The 5,802-nt window shown below is 44.7% G+C and overlaps 1 protein-coding gene across 1 annotated transcript in view; it reads left to right on the top strand.

Annotated features, from left to right (window-relative positions):
- LOC119576027 (glycoprotein-N-acetylgalactosamine 3-beta-galactosyltransferase 1-like) overlaps window positions 1–5,802 on the top strand; it is a 72,386-nt gene that overhangs the window by 15,232 nt on the left and 51,352 nt on the right. The gene's annotated exons all lie outside the window — the stretch shown is intronic.

Raw genomic sequence — 5,802 nt, forward strand, 5'->3', positions numbered from 1 at the left:
CCTCCTTTCTCTCTCTTTCCCTTTTTTTCTTTTTCCCTCCCCCCTCTTTTTTCTCTTCTTTCTTTTTTTTTTTTTCCCCCTTTTTCCCCCCTTTTTTTTTTTTCCCCCCCCCTTCCCCTCCCTCTCTATTTCCCTCTCCCCCTCTTTCCCTCTCTCTCTCTCTCTCTCCTCACCTCTCTCTCTCTATCTCCTCACCTCCTCTCTCTCTCTCTCTCTCCTCTCTCTTCCTTTTTTCTCTCTCCTCCCCTTTTCCCCCCCCTCTCTCTCCCCTCTCTCCTCTCTCTTTTCCTTTTTTCCCCTATCACCTCTCTCTCCCCTCTCCCTCTCTCCCCTCTCTCTCCCACTCTCACCTCTCTCTCCCTCCCTCCTCTCTCTCTCTCTCTCTCTCTCTCTCTCTCTTTCTCTCTTCCCCCCACTCACTCCCTCTCTCTATCTCTCTCTCTCTCTTTCCTCTTTTTCCTCCACTCACCTCTCTCTCTCTTCTCTCTCCCCTCTCCTCTCTCTCCCTCTCTTTTCTCTCTTCTTTTTTATTATCTATCTCATTCTCTCTCTGTTGTTGCCTCTTTGCTCAAAATAAATATTATCTCCTCAATTCTGATATAATCTTAATAGTTCATATGTCATTTTTCTCTCACAGATCTTGCCTTTAAAATTGTTTTAATTTTTTTAACAAATGAAAGGAAAGTTCACAAATTATTAGAGAAAATTTTCAACTAAATTTTTTAAAAGTAAAAAATTTTATATAGTAAACATGAAAATCAAAAATAAATTTAATTCAATAAATAAAAGCTGAGTTCATTATATTAATACAATAAATTTTTACCAAATTAAAAATTTCCCTCTTTTTAAATTTAACAATAATTGTCACTTTACTCTAATTGTTAAATACAAACTACATAATAAAATTTAAGCAAACTTTATAATTTTAACCCAAAGTCAATGTTAAAAAAGATGTAAACATTAAAAAAAGAAATTCCTTTTTTTCACATACAATGATTGAAATCATAAAAAATTTGTAACAGTGAAATACAGGAAAATGTGAAATTATTTTAGGCAAGATGAATTATTTACCAAATAATTAAAATACTAAGTTAATGTCTTTACACAATTTCTAACTTAAACTAAAATTTTTTCCATCAAAAAAAAAAAAAAAAAAAATAAATCATTAAAGGGTAAAATTTCTTTCAAATAAAAATCATATCTAATTTAAAATTCCCAATAACAACAAATTTATTTGGAAATAACTTTTTTAATACAAAACACAAAAAAATCTTAAAAAAAACAATTTCCCCCCGTTTTTCCTGGGTTTCCCTTTTTTCATTTCCCCCTTTATACAAAAAACTAACTTTCAAATTACCAAAATCACCAAAAAAGGGGCAATCTAAATAATTTATTCCCAATTTAAAAATTTTACTCTCGTTGGGTTTTCCCAAAACCGGTCCTTTTATCCCAATAAGCTTTAAACCCCTTTAAAACAATTTTAAAGAATTTAATTTCCCCTTTAAAACAAAAAAACATTCGTAAAAGGGCTTCCAAAAATGCCCCAAAAGGAAATTCAAGGGTAAAATACTTAAACCCTTTCTACTCCTCCGGGGGTTTTTTTTTTTTATCCCGTTTGGGGGCCTTGTTCCCCAACCCTTAAGTTTTCAAAAATTTTTTTCTCTCCTTTCAAAAACTTCTGGTCAGGCTTTCCAGCCCAGTTTGACGTTTTCATTTTCTTTTTCATCTTTCCTGTTTTTTCTGAACCCCAATTTTTTTGGTTTTTTTTTTGGGGATGTCCCCCTTTGTTTTGGTTTGTTTTAGAAGTTCCTTATCGGGCAACCCCCCTCATTTCTTCTTTCTGTTTCCTTTTATTCCTTTTTTTTTCGCCCCCCCCCCCTTTGTTCTTTTTTTTCCCTTGGGCTCCCTTTCCTCCTTTTTTTGCCTTCCCCACACTCTCTCTCTTTCTTTCTCTCTCCTCTTCTCTCCTTCCTCCCCCCCCCCTCTCCTTTCCTCTTCCTCTCTCCTCCTCTCTCTCTCTCTTTTTTTTTCCTCCACTCACCTCTCTCCTCTCCTTCCCCCTCCTCTCCCCTCCTCTCTCTCTCCCCTCTTTTTTCTTCCTCCTCCCCTCCTCTTCCCTCTCCCTCTCTCTCTCTCTCCTTCCCTCCCCCCTCGTCTCTTTCTTTCCTTTTTCTCTCTCTCTCTTTCCTCCCCCCTCCCCTCCACACTCTCTCTCTCTCTCTTTCCCTCCACTCTCCTCTCTCTTTTTTTCTCTCTCTCCCTATCCCTCTCTCTCCCTTCCCCCCCCCCCACTCTCTCTTTCTTTCTCTCTTTCCTCCCCCCTCCACCCTCTCTCTGTCTCTGTCTCTCTCCCTTCCTCTCTCTCTCTTGCTTCTCCGTCTTTTCCTCGTCTCTCTCTCTTTTGTTCTCTCCTCCCTCTTCTCTCTTCCCCCCCCCCCTCTACTCCCCCCCGTGTGGCGCGGTAGGATCTCCTGTAATTTTTCTGACCGCGTTCACACCCCCTTCGCCAGGGATGATCACCCCGGGAATTTTTGACACAGGGTTTCATTTTCAAAATAAACAGTATGTCAAAAAAAATACCATTGTAATAATGGAATAATACAACCCCCAAAACCTCCCCCCTCCCCCCCCCCCTCTCTCTCTCTCTCTCTCCTCTCTCTCTCTCTCTCCGCGCCTCTCTCCCCTCTCACTCTCTCTCTCTGTCTGTCTGTCTCTCTCCCTCCTCCTCTTTCCCCCCTCTTTATATATATATATATATATATATATATATATATAATATTTTATATAATTATATATATATATATGTTTTTCATCCCCCAAGTCCTAAAATCTGGCCCTTGGTCCAGGGACCTCTGGGGAAAGGGGCTTCACTCATTGCAAAATGCATAAGAGTCCCCCCGGACTCCAGGATCAGTGGGGTAGCAACATCACGGCAAAGTAAAGGGTCTTAGACCTGGTATGTGAGATTAATGGTGGCGGGATTTTCAAAACCCCCCACCCTTTAGCTTTCAGAGGAGATATCACATATGCCCCCAGCTTTCCCCCCTTAGCTTTGGGAAACGCCACCTAACCACCCTTAGGTAGAGGTTCCTCGGATGGGTGGGTCCCCCACAGGTATTGGACACACTTTCATCCAAACTAACGTTGGGGGGTTACCCGACCCTGCTCAAATACTCAGCCCAACGTTTACAAACCCCAAAATGATCTAGAGATCCATCCATCCCCTGATTGACTGCAGTCATCGCGGTAAACGGGGGAAGGCGTTTACCCAAGAATGGCCTTTAACCCCCCGCAAGATCCTTTGATTGTTCCTGCCGAACCCCACACACCATGGAGCCAAAACTTTATTCCCTTACCCAAGCCATGCAACAAGCTTCAGTGGCCTCTAATGTCACCAGGGAGATGGAATTCTGCCTTGACCTCGGGCGAACGCCAATGGACTCCTGGGCTGCTTCGAGTGTTATGCGCTTGAAGAGCTCCCCCAGAGCAACTGGGTCTGTCAGGTTGTTGAGTTCTGTGAATCAGTCGGAGACTGTCATGATGAACACACGGGCACACTCCTCCTCCCTTAGTCTTTCCAAGTGAGACACCTTAGAGTGGCCACTGGAGGGACGGGGAGTTTTGAAGTGGACCCGCAGGCTAGCCACAACCAGTCAATGGTCAGTGCCACAGAACTTGGCACTCCAATAAACCCTGCAGTTCTGGAGGATCCTCCATCACATGCTATCAAAAATGTGGTTGATCTCCTTGGCCACTGTACTCGTGTCGCTTTACCATGTCCAGCAATGCGGTTTGGAGCGCTGGTACCAGGAACCACAGATCCTCATTTTCTGGGACCTAGCAAAGTCCCGAAGAATGAGGCTATTCTCGCTGCTGGGATCAGCTCCTGAGCCATGGGGGCCGACCGACATCTCATAGCCAGCTTGGTCACAGCCGGATACTGCATTGAAGTCGCCCAGAACAGTGCAAATATCTCGCCGGGGGCAATTGTTTGCCACAGATGTGAGTTTAGAACGCCTCTTTCACATTGAGTTTACATACATCAGTAGGAGCGTATACAGCAAAACGAGACATAAAGCCAAAAGCATGCTTCAGTCACAGTGCCATAATACGCTCATCATCCGATGTCACCTCAACTACCGAGGGCTGAAGTCGGCTATGGCTACACCCTGGAGGTGGTGACCATTGCTGCGGCCCGACCCATAGTGGGTGTACCCATACTGATCATGCCACTACCAGGTCTTCTCACCTCCGAGAAGGCAGCTACCTCAACTCCCAATTGCTCCAATTCCCTCGATAGCAGATGTAGCCGCTCCTCTTGCCACAAGGGCCAGATGTTCCAAGCGCCCAACCAGAAAGCTCGCTTGAGGTTAAGCCTCGTGTGGTCACTCTGGGTGCACGCCACCTCTGCTACCCCCGCCGACACTGCCCCAAATAAAGGGAGGGGTCGGCGGGCTGTGGGGCCGCCCGTCCGCCTGTGGGGTTCCCGAGGGCTTTGCCCCACAAGGGTCTTGGTGGGTTGGCGCCTGTCGGGGCGCAGGCGGGAAAAGTAACTCTCGTTCCTTTCCTGCGCCCCAACATTTGCCCTCCCAGTGGGACCCACAGCCCACCTTTCTTGGGAGGGACAGCACCCCTCCCTCCAACATATCCATTAATTTGGTGCATTGCCAGAGGGTTTTCTGGTGGGGAGAGGACTGGCAGGGCCCACCTCCCCCGATCCACCCAATTACCCCAGGGTGGCTAGGGGGCAGGAGTTGATATGGAGTTAGGGCGTGTCCACACGCCAGTGGGCCATAGCTCCGTACCTATGGGGCCTCCTGCTGCTCCGAGATCCCCCACAGTTTAACCTAGGACCGCAAGGTGCCCAGTTACCCATATCTATCTATCTATATATATATATAAAGATATATATATATATACATATATATAGGCACACACATGCACATGCACACACACACACACACACACACACACACGTGGCAGTAGTGAATCGGTGTGTATGAATGCACACACACACATGCATACACGGCCCTCACCATCTAACGTAGATCCGATAATGGTGCCTGAATACTATTTGTAGTTATGGTCAAAGAGAGAATTCACCCTATACTAAACAATCCACTGCTGTGTGGCATCTATCTATCTATCTATCTATGTATATATATATATATATATATATATATATATATATATATATATATATATATATATACATATATATATAAAATATATATATGTCAAGGTTCGACTTTAAAAAAAGACGAAGGAATCAGAACAGTCAAGGTAAACGGAAAAACACCAAAGAAAACATACGAAAAGGTTTACTGCTAAAGGCACTAAATTACACTACACATATACATATAAGCAAATATGTACAATCAGGAGCGTGGGGCAGAGATCCAGTGGAGCATGCGAGGTCACATGGCGGAAGGGAGCACACAAGTCAGAAGTCACGGGACAACTACTGAATTTTGCTTTGCTTGCTTGCTTGAGATTTGAGAAATTCTGGCTTCGCCCGGGCCTTTCACTTATGGCCCGGCCTGTGTCAGCTTTTTATGGCTGTCTCATTTGTTTGTCTGGCACTCGGTGCTTACCGTGGCGGTGGGATTGCCAGCAGGCGCTCCTGTAGCCGTGGTGTAAGCATCTCGCATAATCTCTTTACCAGCATGACGGCTGTGTTCTGTGGGCTTTCTCTTAGGAATTGCATGTGCACGCAATTCTCCAAGTAATGTACGAGTATGGCGTTCGGCTCGCCGCAATGCATGCAACACCTCTCTTCATGTTCTATGGTTTGTATAATCT

The sequence above is a fragment of the Penaeus monodon genome, chromosome 8, assembly GCF_015228065.2.
Source record: "Penaeus monodon isolate SGIC_2016 chromosome 8, NSTDA_Pmon_1, whole genome shotgun sequence".
Lineage (NCBI taxonomy): Eukaryota > Metazoa > Arthropoda > Malacostraca > Decapoda > Penaeidae > Penaeus > Penaeus monodon.